Raw genomic sequence first — 12604 nt, 5'->3', positions numbered from 1 at the left:
GAGCCTTTTGATGAATAATTTGATATCTTAAGTTGGTGAAAAACACATGCTCCTAGATTTCCTATTCTTTCGGAGTTGGCTCGTGATGTGTTGGCCATTCCAATTTCTAGTGTGGCGTCGGAATGTGCGTTTAGCACCGGTGGCCATATTCTTGATTCATTTAGGAGTTCACTGACTCCTGATTGTGTGCAAGCTCTTGTTTGTGTTCAAGATTGGCTTAGAGAAGAGAAGAATCTTATTAGTGTTGAAGAAAACTTGGAGTATCTTGAGGAACTCGAGCTTGGATAGCTTTAATATTATTGTGTGTATTTTAGTTCAAAATAATATATCATACTTGTTTATTTGTATGACATATTTGGTTGAATTATCTTTAGATATGGAAAATAATGGAAGCACTACTAGCATTATTTGATGTATAGTTGCAACTTGCAACTTGAGTGGTAAGTTTAATACTCTATTTGTTTGGTGATATACTTTTGTAATTTTATTTTATTATATTCAAAAAATAATATTCTAACTTATGATTTATCTTTCTTTTTTTAGGTTCAAGTGCAATCATGCCCTGTGCTCCTAAAATACGCTCTCATATTTGGGAACATTTTGAGGTGAAAGAAGATAACGGGAGAAGTTCGCAAAGTAGAGTGCAAGCATTGTGGTCGAGTCTATAATATTCATCGGAAGAAGGATGGCACATATAGTTTAAGGAAGCATATTAGGTGTTATCTTGAGCGTCTTCCTGAAATCCGTATTTAAGAATTAAGACTAAGTTGATTCGAGACTATTAGTGTAAACTTGAATTGAGGGATGCCCTCTCTGATTTTTTGTTGCACTTTGTTTAATTTTGCTGCTACTGTGTTAGAGACTGATGTTAGAGTCTGATGCCCTCTTTGTTTATGCTACTGCCTTAAATCTGTCTTAAATGTTGTGTTTATGGTTTTGCACTTGACTTTCTTTGCAAAAGCTCATGACATTCTTTGCTGAATTGTGGTAACATTCTTTACAAAACAGTGGTAACATTCTTTGCTGAATTGTGAATGCCAACGTTCAGGTGTTTCCTCTGTTTGTGGATGGCCTTTTTTCGAATATAGAAAAAATCTAGTATAAGTGTATAACAAAAGCTCGTGAGCTGTTCTATCATTAGCTTTTGTTTCTTTTTACTATTTGATTGAGAGCTTTTGTTTCTTTTTACTATTTGATATAGATGAGCGAAGTGAAGGTTTCAAGTTGATCTCACAACCAGTGGATTGTTTCCTCTGTTGTTGAATACCAATGTACTTGTGAATTCATTGAGTGAATTGTGAATTCATTGAATCAGTGAATTATGAATTCAGTGAAGAATTGTGCACGGAGAGGGGCAGAGGATTGTCCGGCGTCATAAGTTTATTTAGCGATTATTAAATCGAAACGGTACCGAACCAAAATAAAAAATTCTGAACTGTACCGAAATAATTTGGTACGGTATTTGGTATACATAATTGATAAATCGAATACCGAAATACCAAACCGAAATTCTTAAATACCGAATCGAAATACTGAATGCCCACCCCTACCTTTTATCATGCAGTCTATACGACTTTGTCCTTGTATGTGTGCCTATGCGACTCTTCTCTAATTCTTCATCAAGCTTTTAGCCAATATCTAGGCGTCACTTTGTGAATATATACAGAATTATGACAAGCTGTCCCTCTGGGCGTCTATGGCTTTACTACATCTAAGTAGGTCATACTATACCATAACTCTTACTTCAGTTTATTGTTACTGAGGTCTGCTAACAAACTCCAGGTTAATCTTGTTACTTATCCTATATGTATAAATGTAAGTCCTTGAATGCTTCCTCATTACTGTTCATCTTAAGAATGATGGCCTAATCTTATCTCATACTTTGTAGCTTTTATCCATCCATTGTTGATTCACCTCAATGTTGATCAACAATCTACCACTGATAACTTGAAACCTCTTATGTAATACATTGTCACTAGGGCTCACGCCGCGTCGAGGAACATTTGAAGTGATTTGCCTGATCAACTTCAATAACTGTATTTCATAGCATCCCAATGTGATTCATCTTATGGGGGTATTTTAGTGCCGTGCAATTCATGATCCCTTTTCTTTAGATCATTACTCAATCAAATGTCTAAATTTCATCCTTATTTCTTTCACAATTACACCCTTATTCTACTACCAGGGCAATATTCCATATCTTCTAAATGCTCATAATCTTAGACTTATCTAAGTTCACTCATGCTATACTGAGCTTTCTATAACTTACGAAAACCATCAACTCTCTTGTTTTAATGGGCTTAATCATGAGGACTTACCTATTCTCACTCGCATTTTTTTATCCTTACTCCTGTCTTCCTAAAACCTCGTCTCTCTACCATACTTTAGCTTGCGACCTACACATATCTATTTATACTACTCACAACCTCCTCTAACTTGCTTGCACCATATATTACCTTATGTTATTCTGGAACCTCAAGCGAGACATCACATTGTCTCTAACTCTTATTTACTTTCTTAACTAGACCTCTCGATACTTGGAAACCATAGGCTGGTAGATATGTCACTGACGACACCGCTATCATTTCTTGATACTGAATCCCAGTACTTCTAGCCCTCTATCTGAAGTACAGACTATTCACAACCTTCTACACGTGAGTATCTCGTACCTTTTTTACCTTTACCTTTACCTTACATACCTTAAAATCTCGCATCGTATCTTCCATCTCTTTCATAACCTCCCTTCCACATAGGTATAGTTCACATCCACAACTTGAAGCTCTACATAATACTTGCACCTCTAGTGCATACACAATCCGATGGAAGCTTCATACTGACTTCCTATGAAACCGGTACTCTTATAACTGGTTTTATCGTATAGCCGTTATAGAATATGGCTGATGTACTATCTCTCTTGTACCTATGATATTAAGAGTGATTCTGCAATGGTTTCAATCACGATTTCTATAATTATCTAGGTCCAATAATAAGACTCCTGATTTACTTAGATGATGTAACTCTTTAGTTTTCTCTTCTCTTTCAGCCTTTATGTAGGCTTAAACTATCTTCCGATCTGTGGCTCAGAGTATTAGTTATTACTTTAGCCTTTCATGGACGCTATGAGATATCCATGATATACTCTTCTAACAATTCAATCCTTTGTCTATGACTCGGGCTCAAATCTTTCGTTTAACTTATATCGGAGTCTTCTACGACTGTATGAATGTAAGCACATATGCTGCAAGGATAATACTCCAAAATCTTAAATGCGTTTATAACGCAACTAACTCTGGGTCATTGATAAAATAATTTCTTTCGTTCCTTCTCAGCTTTATTTAAATGTAAGCAATTACTTTTCCTGGTCATTCTGTTACCTGCTGCATGAATAATTGGCTTATCTTAGTGCCCACAAATACTAGAATTCCATGTAACTCATATGATCTCAAATGTCACTTTTGGATTTTTTTTCACTACCCATTCATTAACCACGGTAGATGCCACTTTCTTATGGAGTACATACAATGCTGTAGTGAGACTGTTTTTATATGACCATTTCTTCTTCAAGTTACTATGCCTAGGTTGAAGCCTTATTTCTTATTTCTTCAGCTACTCTTTCATTGTAGTACTTAGGGAGGACCCTCTGACTCTTGTAAAGATGCGAGCTTATTACATTGTATACTCAACGGAATTTTTTGATGTTCTTCCTCGTCTATAATTATCCTTAGTTACTTACCTCCACGCCCTTGTATTAGTAGGGTTGCTTCTGAACTGATATTTTGACTGTCTTCCCAGTGACACTCTTTTATTTTCGTAACACCAATATGGTATCTTTAACTACCCCAACTCTTATCTGAATATTTCTCAAGGATTACAATATCATAATTACGAGACTAAATATGTTTATCTTGTACGATCTGCTGATTTGTCTGTATCCTCTTGTCTAGCCATAACTAGGCTCTTCCTGAATCAACTACTAACTACTCGTTGGTCCATTCTCATATCTATATTCCGCGTAATCTCTCTTGGGATATGTCTTTTGTCTTAACTTACCTCTCGCACTGGCTCCTTATCTATCAAGTATTCATTCGTACTTATTTATCAATAACATCCTGGTCGGGAACCTTTACTGCCCCTCCCTGCCATCGGGCTGACATAATGTTCTGGAGTCGTAACCTATATGTGGGTTTTGAATAGGTGCAGTCTCATCCCTTTCTCATTTTTATCACATTCTTCCTTTACTATTCCATGATTCCCTGAACCATATAACTCCTACTTAATACCATATCACACCATCTTTTCCCCTCTCTTCATCTTTGGCATCTTTTCATATATTTACTGACTCTTACTCGCCTTGCGGTAATCCTTCTATATCAAGGATAACAAAATTTCTTACTTACGAGGGTGACACCTAGTGTAAGTGGCACACTTAGTCCCTTAAGATTAACTCTGCTCACAGTGCTTGCTTTAGGGAAGCGTCTTATTGAATGAACTTTAAAGGCTATTCTTTTGTTTTCCATTCTATTATTGCCAGAACGCTATCTCTGAAATTCTCACGATGACAACTATTATAAAATCCTTTGGAAATGTCAGCTAACGCTAACAATCCATCCACCATTTTGGGTTATTCTAACACTAGCTAGATCCTGATATCTTGTCCTTCTCCTAAGCTATATCTGTTAGCTCCCATGGAGCATAACTGAGATGGGTGTGCCAATTGTACATACCTCTATTACAATTGAAGGTAACTCAAAATGCTTATATTTCTCTGTTTGAATTGTAAATATTGATAATCTTCACTAATTGGGTACCTCGTACCCTTCTTCACCTTGCTTCTTTTACTTGTTAAAACTTGTATCTGCCTTCTGATTCTCTCGTTGCTTTAAACTATATGGGTAGATAGATATTCATGCCTTAAGACTCCTTATCAGGAAGCTTACACGCCTTAGTACACACATGATCTACTGAAGACCTCACATTTACTCATCATAAGCTTAATACAAAATCGAGTTCCTCTAACTCAACTCTTCCATAGCCATAGTCAATCTCTTACCAACTATCTTTCTAGATGAAGGTATCGTTGTATTACGAATAAAATATAAGTTAGGAGTTTGAATTCTTACAACTGAGCTCTACCACACGATCTAGTGTAAGAAGAAAGAGTGACAGTCGTAAATGCCATGTAGCCTCCTGCTTATAAGTGTGGTGCACAACAAACTAATAAACAAGACTCCACTAGACACGGCTTGTAGACTCTCTAGGACAGAACTGCTCTGATACCACTTTTGTCACGATTCAAATCAAAGGGCCGAGATGGGCACTCGGTGCCTTACTCAACTGAGTACCAACGTAACATATCTGTCTTATCACACCATCATAGGTAAATGGGCCAGAAGGGCCATCATGAGATGACTGGAATAAAACATAAAGGAATACTAGACATAGGACGACCCAACATGATATAGAAACTTATACATGTGACATACGGGCCTATAAGGCCGATATGATTATTTGTACACTCATAACATAGGCCGATAAAGCCATACAAGTATCCATATACATGACATTTGTCTACAAGCTGCTAAGAGTACATAAACGTTATAAAGGTCAGGACAGGGCCCCGCCATACCAATCAATACATGTCCAAATTATACTGACCAAATAGGCAATTCCGGAGCAAGTTGAGTGCATCAACACCTTCTTCTAAGCTAATAGCCTACTAGGAGGACTGTCAACCTGTATGTCGGAAACTACAGGCATGAAACTCAATGTCCCCGGGCAAAAGGGACGTCAGTACAAATAAAGTACCGAGTATGTAAGGCATGAAAGAAATATGGTGTAAAGAACTCAACATGTAAGTCTGAATAACTCTGTGAATCGTGAAACATTTATAATTCATCCATATACATGTAAATGTCATACCATACATAGGTATGAGTACATAACATCATCAAGCCTTTGATGGAATTCCATCATATAATCTCGGCTTCTGTGGGCGAAATCATCAACGTATACCAGCTGATCATGTGGTGGTGCGTATATAATGTCGTAACCTTTTCCCATATCCCATATACATATAATATACGCGTATATGATGCCATCTGGTCATGGGTTAATGTACATGTATAAATGAATGCAATGCACAATGAAGTAAGTCAATAAAATCTCTCGGATAAACTTTATCAACTTACGTATTTTTCTAAGACCCGTGAACATATGATATAATAATAGGACACATGGGAATCAAGAACATAGGCACTCCTAGTAATTCTATGAATAGAGCCATTTATGAAAGTTGTGCGTTTGATCGTTTCGTTTGTATCATATGGATCATGCCAAAAGTAAAGAATGGATAGCCTTACCATACCATTGTCGTTTACCTAACCACATGGCGCCGGTTCAGCCCGTTAGTACTTCAATATACAACAAACAATAAGGGACCATTGTTAAGCTTACGGAAGCTAGGACTCAACACAAACAAGACAAACATATCCAGAATGTCAACAAACATATATATCAATATCTAACCTCATATTCATTACAATACATCACCAAAATAGTCCACACCATATCACCCAACAACCAAGTTCTAACTTGTACTTTCCAAGCCTTCGTTTCTTCCAAACACATGAACTACAATAGAAATAGTATTCTTAAGTTATTTCTACTGATTTCCAGCCATAAAACATCAAGAATTCAACTCCAAAATAGACCAGCAACTACAACACTTCAACATGAAGTTCAACTTACTTCACAAGTTTCCTTTATCAAATCAACTATATATACATAGATGATCTTAAATACATATATGAGAAGTTAAACCTTACCTTGGAAGCAAGAATTCTCATCCAACTAAGCTTTACTTCAAGCTCAAATAAGCTTTTTACCCCAAACAATAAAGTAGAGAGATAACTAGGTGGTCTTGATCTTCCAAGAGAGAAATTACCTTACCAACTTGTGGATTTGTCTTGAACCCTAAGATAACTTTGAGAGAGATCTTGAGCTGATATTTTGGAGCTCCTTCACGTTGCAATAGAGTGAGAGAGGGATTATGGATTATTTTCTAAGTGAAATTGAGATATATCTATGTTTATATGGACCCGCTAATGGGCTTGGGAAGATGGGTCTTAGGCTGACCCCAAGACTTTTCCATTTCTATCCTTTTCCATTCCCTTTTAATTTGATCCACAAGCTCTAAGTAAGTGATGCACCTACTTGTCACCTACTTAATCAAGTAGGTGATTCATGTTGGTACTTTTTACATTTTGAAACATGTGTCTCATCCTTATTAAATAATTTAGATATGAATCGAGTAGCTCAAGCAAGTAGGACGGAAAGTAAGTTGGTGAAGCAGGCACTTCAGGTAAGCCAACAGCTCATTTTTATTTGTCCAATGTCTCCTTTCTCACGTTTAAGTGCATTCGTCCTCAACCTAGTCCTTTGTATGTTGAAAGGAAATATGGGATGTAATATCATTAGATCACTTTATATACTTCCAAAGAGAATCTCATTTTCGAGCTTACATAAATTGACTTACGGCGTACTTTCACGTACGAAAATATGAGGTGTAACACTACACCACCTGCCAGTTACAACCAATAACCATCCTATAATACATTTGCCTAACTTCCACCCTACCAACAGGCTTAGTTTTGATTACAACCAACCAATCAGCCTTATCCCCCCGCAGTGGATATGGAGCATAATACACTTGCCTAACTTTTTTTGCAATTATAAAAGGATCATAGCGATCATACTCCCTCTTTTTATTAACCTCACTTATGTTGTACTGCGAGTGTACATTTGTACCTCTTCCAGGTGTTGGGTCAAACCACTTGAATCGAAAAAGTATGATCTTCTTATTTGGCCAACCTGAATACGATAATTCTAGAATCTCTTTGATCACACCATAATAATCATTTCCCCCATCCTGGTTGCCTTCACCACCTTTGACACACACCCCACTCTTATTGCTTTTTTTATACTTGGAGCATCCCTCGGTGTGAAATTTATAACCATTCACAAAATACTTAGACATAGTTGTAACCATAGGTGCAGGTCCCCAAGATATATCTTTCAAAAATTGACTAACACCGTTGTTTGGATTATTAACCTATATGTAGTGTTAAATAAATCACATGTGTCCAAGTATATTCACAAGTGACCAAGTATGTATATTCACATGCGAAAAAGTATGTAAGATGCACTTATACAATCTTTAAACCATACATCAAATGTAGAATATACAACATCATGGCCAAATTGACTCACGAAGTCACCGAGCTACACATTGAAAATTTTGTTAGTTGCATCAACCAAATTAAATAGTAGTCCATGTAAATTAATCTTACGTCAACACTTACTTAAGAAAGGGTTGAACTTCCGGAAAATTTAGCAACACATGATTTGAAGATGATTTGTACTCCATACTACTTAGGCCCCTTTTTGTTCGATCTTTAGAACCTCAGCCTGGTTGATTGAATAGGGACATTGGTGGATATAATGGACCAATATCAATCACAACATTGTGCCAATTAAGCATATTTCTATCATATGACACATGACTGTCGAAGTAGTATGAACAAACATGGGCAATTTCCTTTGCAAGATAGGCTTCGCATATGGATCCTTCAATCATATGGATCCTTCAATCATATTCCTCAGTTTAACAAATCGTTTACACTTGCCAATAGTTCTGTACATTGTCATATTAGACGATAACCTTAAAGAAAATTACAAGAATAAATCAAGGTTTGATCATTACCTCTCGAATGGATACATCTACCTGCATTGTACCAGCCTTCCAAGTCGCGCCTCGTGTACAAGGTGAATTGAAAGGTGTTCCATCATATCAAAGAAATCACATGGAAAAATCCTTTCCATCTTATTATTGATTACAAGAATGTTCTGATTCATTTAAAATATGTTTTCTTCCCTTAATGTGGTAGAACATAAGTCTTTGAAGAATAAACTTATCTCTGTGATGGGTTTTCAGATATTTTCAGGCAAACCACAAAAATACAATAGGGATTAAGGTTTCCATGAAGATATGACATTCATGACTTTTCATATGAGTCAGTTTTCCTTCAATCATATCGGCACGTTTTCCCCGGTTCGAAGCATAGCCCTCGGCCATCTTTAGGTTTGCAACCCACTCACAAATCTATCGTCTTTGTTCCAAAGTGAATGTGTAGCTGACCTTGGGCTTGAAGACCTTACCATTGTTTGCAGACTGCAAATGTAATTCAGGTCGCCTGCAATATTCTTGTACGTCCAATCTAGCCTTTGGGGTTATCTTTTGTCTTATTCTTATCATCTATCACCGTGTTGAACAAATTGTCAAAATAGTTCTTCTCAATATCCATGACATCAAGATTGTGTCGGAGAGGATTATCCTTCCAATATGGCAACTCCCAAGATATGCTTTGTTTTGTCCAGTTATGAGTAACACCATATCCAGGAAATCTAGAAGGTGGGGCCTCGGTAACTTTAGTGAAGTTCTGAACCCTCTCCCAAATTTCCTCACCAGACAAAATTAGAGGTGGCAAATCACGTTCAACTGTATTCATTTTGAATGCATTCTTTATCCTTCTGAACTCATGATCAACTAGCAAGAACTGACGATGACAATCAAACCATGACTGCTTTTAGCCATGTCTTAAAGTGAACGCTTTACCATTTCCATACAGGAAGCACATACTAACTTTCCAGCAGTCATCCACCCAGACAACATTCCATACGCAGGAAAATCATTAATGGTCCACAATAAGTTCGCACGCAAGTTGAAATTTTGCTTAGTTGATATGTCATATGTCTCAACTCCATCATACCACAACTGTTTTAGCTCATCAATCAGAAGTTGCAAATATACATCAATTAAACTCTTTGGATTGTGGGGACCGGGAATAACACAATTTAAAAAAATATATGGACTAGTCATACACATTTCAGGCGAAAGATTATACGGCGTAATAAAGACTAGCCAACATGAATATGGTGTCGCAGAAATAGAAAATGGCGTGAAACCATCATCACACAAACTCAACCGAACATTTCTCGGTTCACTAGCATAATCCGGATACGTCCTATCAAAATTCTTCCAAGCTTCCCCATCTGAAGGATGACACATAACACCAGGGGACCTTCTATTTTCATAGTGCCATCTCATATGAGAAACCCATCGATGCGTACAACCTCTTTAATCTAGGAATAAGAGGTAAATAATGCATCGACTTCACAACAACCTTCTTCCCACTGGAAACCCTCTTAAAACGAGGTTTTTCAAAAAAATTACAACTTTCTAAATCTGCATCACCCTTATAATACAACATGCAACCGTCTTCATTCTCATAGACGAGAGTCCTAACTTAGAAACCAATCTTTTAGCCTTATAGAAATCTTCAGGTATGTTGAAAGTTGGGTCAACTTGTCACGACCCAAAATCCTAACCTGTCGTGATGATGCATATCTCAATACTAGGCAAGCCGATAACCTCAATAAATCACAATAACCTCTTAAGTTTGAAAACTTAACATTTTAATTCAACATAAAAATCTCACAATTACTGATATAAAATACTTCCCAAAATCCGGTGTCACTGAGTATAAGAGCATCTAAATAATAACAAAGTTTGACGGATAAGAACACTGTCTGAAAATATAGAACAATACAATAACTGGAAGGAAAGAGAGTCAAGGTTTGCAGACGCACGTGATAGTCTCCAACAGATAAATCCTCAAATCCGGCAATCGTCGTATCCGAAAGTACCTGGATCTGCACACGAGGTGCAGAGTGTAGTATGAGTACAACCAACTCAATAAGTAACAAGACTAACCTCTAGGCTGAAAGTAGTGACAAACTCAACAGGTAAAGTCTAGTACAAAAATAACAGTACAGAAATGTTGGCATGCTTTCTAGTTCAACAGTTAAACTTAGTACAAGAAAAATAGATAAAATCTGCATGATGTGAGAAATATAACATCTCTATATCTACATGCCAAAGTATATGTTTTATGTGATGTACCACAACGGAAACTTCGTGTACTCACACTCTCAGAATACTCAATCACTCAGTACTATATATGGCCAATCCAGCACAGGGAAGATCCATCCATATATATATATATATATATATATATATATATATATATATATATATATATATATATATATATATATAAAAGACAGTTAGTCACTCAGTACTGTATAAGGCCAATCCGGCCCAGGGGAAGATCCATCCCCAAATATAAATGATTCACACAAGATCCATGTCCATGAAAGATCCATCCCTCAATATAAATGCTTCGGGCAAGATCCATGCCCAGGAAAGTTCTATCCCTCAATATAAATCAATCGCGCTCACTGTTGGGGGTGCAGACTCCGGAGGGGCTCCTTTAGCCCAACCGCTATAATAGCCAGATCCAGGAAAAAATAAATAAAATATGTTGTAACGTGCAACCCGATCCCATAAATACCACTCAAAATCTCCAATCTCTCGAGCTCTCAATGACATGAAAATCAACCCAACATAATGATATGTGTCCTAATGAATAACAACAGAAACTGAAATATGATATGCAACTGATGAATGTGACTTAGTACAAAAATTACAATTTAAACAATAAATTCAACAGCAACATGACCCTGTGGGTCCCAAAATGTCAGCACGTAGCCTAAACATGATCTTTAACATAAGTCTCAGCTCAATTCCCTCTAACACGTGGAGTATATGTGGATAATGACATGATTCTTCAATTATGCTACTTCACAGAATTTATTTAAGTCACAATTTATATGGTGCTCGCCCACACGCCCATCACCTAGCGTGTGACTCACCGCCATGCAATTCACATAACACGTAATTCAAGGATTTATACTATGAGAACCAAGTTTAGAAATGTTACTTACCTCAAACTGTATAATTCTTCACTCAGTTATGCCTTTGCCTCACGAATTGGTCTTCGAAAGACTCAATCTAGTCACAATTAATTCGATTCAGTCAATACAAATCATAAAAATTTATTCCATATGAAAATACTAATTTTCCAACGAAATCCAAAATTTAACTCAAAAATTACCCGTGGGGCCTACGTCTCGGAACCCGACAAAAGTTATAAAATATAAATGCCCATTAAACCACGAGTTCAACCATACAAAATATATCAAATTTCGACACCAACTCGCCCTTCAAATCTTAAGTATCAGCTCTATGTGATAATCTAGTTTTTCGGCGATGTGGCATCCTTTATAGTTGACCAGTGGATCAATTGAGAATAATTAGATTATACAATATAATTTATATTGGTAAATATAAATATATAGATGCGACATCGCCGAATTGTATTAGCTCTATGTGATAATCTAGTTTTTCGGCGATGTGGCATCCTTTATAGTTGACCAGTGGATCAATTGAGAATAATTAGATTATACAATCGATTTTCTATGTGGTAATCTAATTATTATCGATCACCTGATTAGTAATTTGCTCGGATACTTGACTAGTGGATCAATCGAAAATTCAATTATATCTGATTAACCTAGGATATACTTTTTTATTACTTTAGTTAACCTATAACATGCATAATTCTTGATTTTAACTGACAAGATA

The 12604-nt window shown here is 36.6% G+C and overlaps 1 long non-coding RNA gene across 1 annotated transcript; it reads left to right on the top strand.

Moving 5' to 3' along the window:
- Positions 1 to 305: 305 nt before the first annotated feature.
- On the top strand, positions 306 to 864 carry LOC138906473 (uncharacterized). The gene is made up of 2 exons (XR_011413876.1): positions 306 to 440; positions 544 to 864. It is a non-coding gene; the product is annotated as an uncharacterized lncRNA (long non-coding RNA).
- The last annotated feature ends 11740 nt before the right edge of the window (positions 865 to 12604 follow it).

The sequence above is a fragment of the Nicotiana tomentosiformis genome, chromosome 1 (genome assembly GCF_000390325.3).
Source record: "Nicotiana tomentosiformis chromosome 1, ASM39032v3, whole genome shotgun sequence".
NCBI lineage: Eukaryota > Viridiplantae > Streptophyta > Magnoliopsida > Solanales > Solanaceae > Nicotiana > Nicotiana tomentosiformis.
The sequence above is the reverse complement of the archived record's forward strand: the minus strand, read 5'-3'. Positions and strand labels throughout refer to the sequence as shown.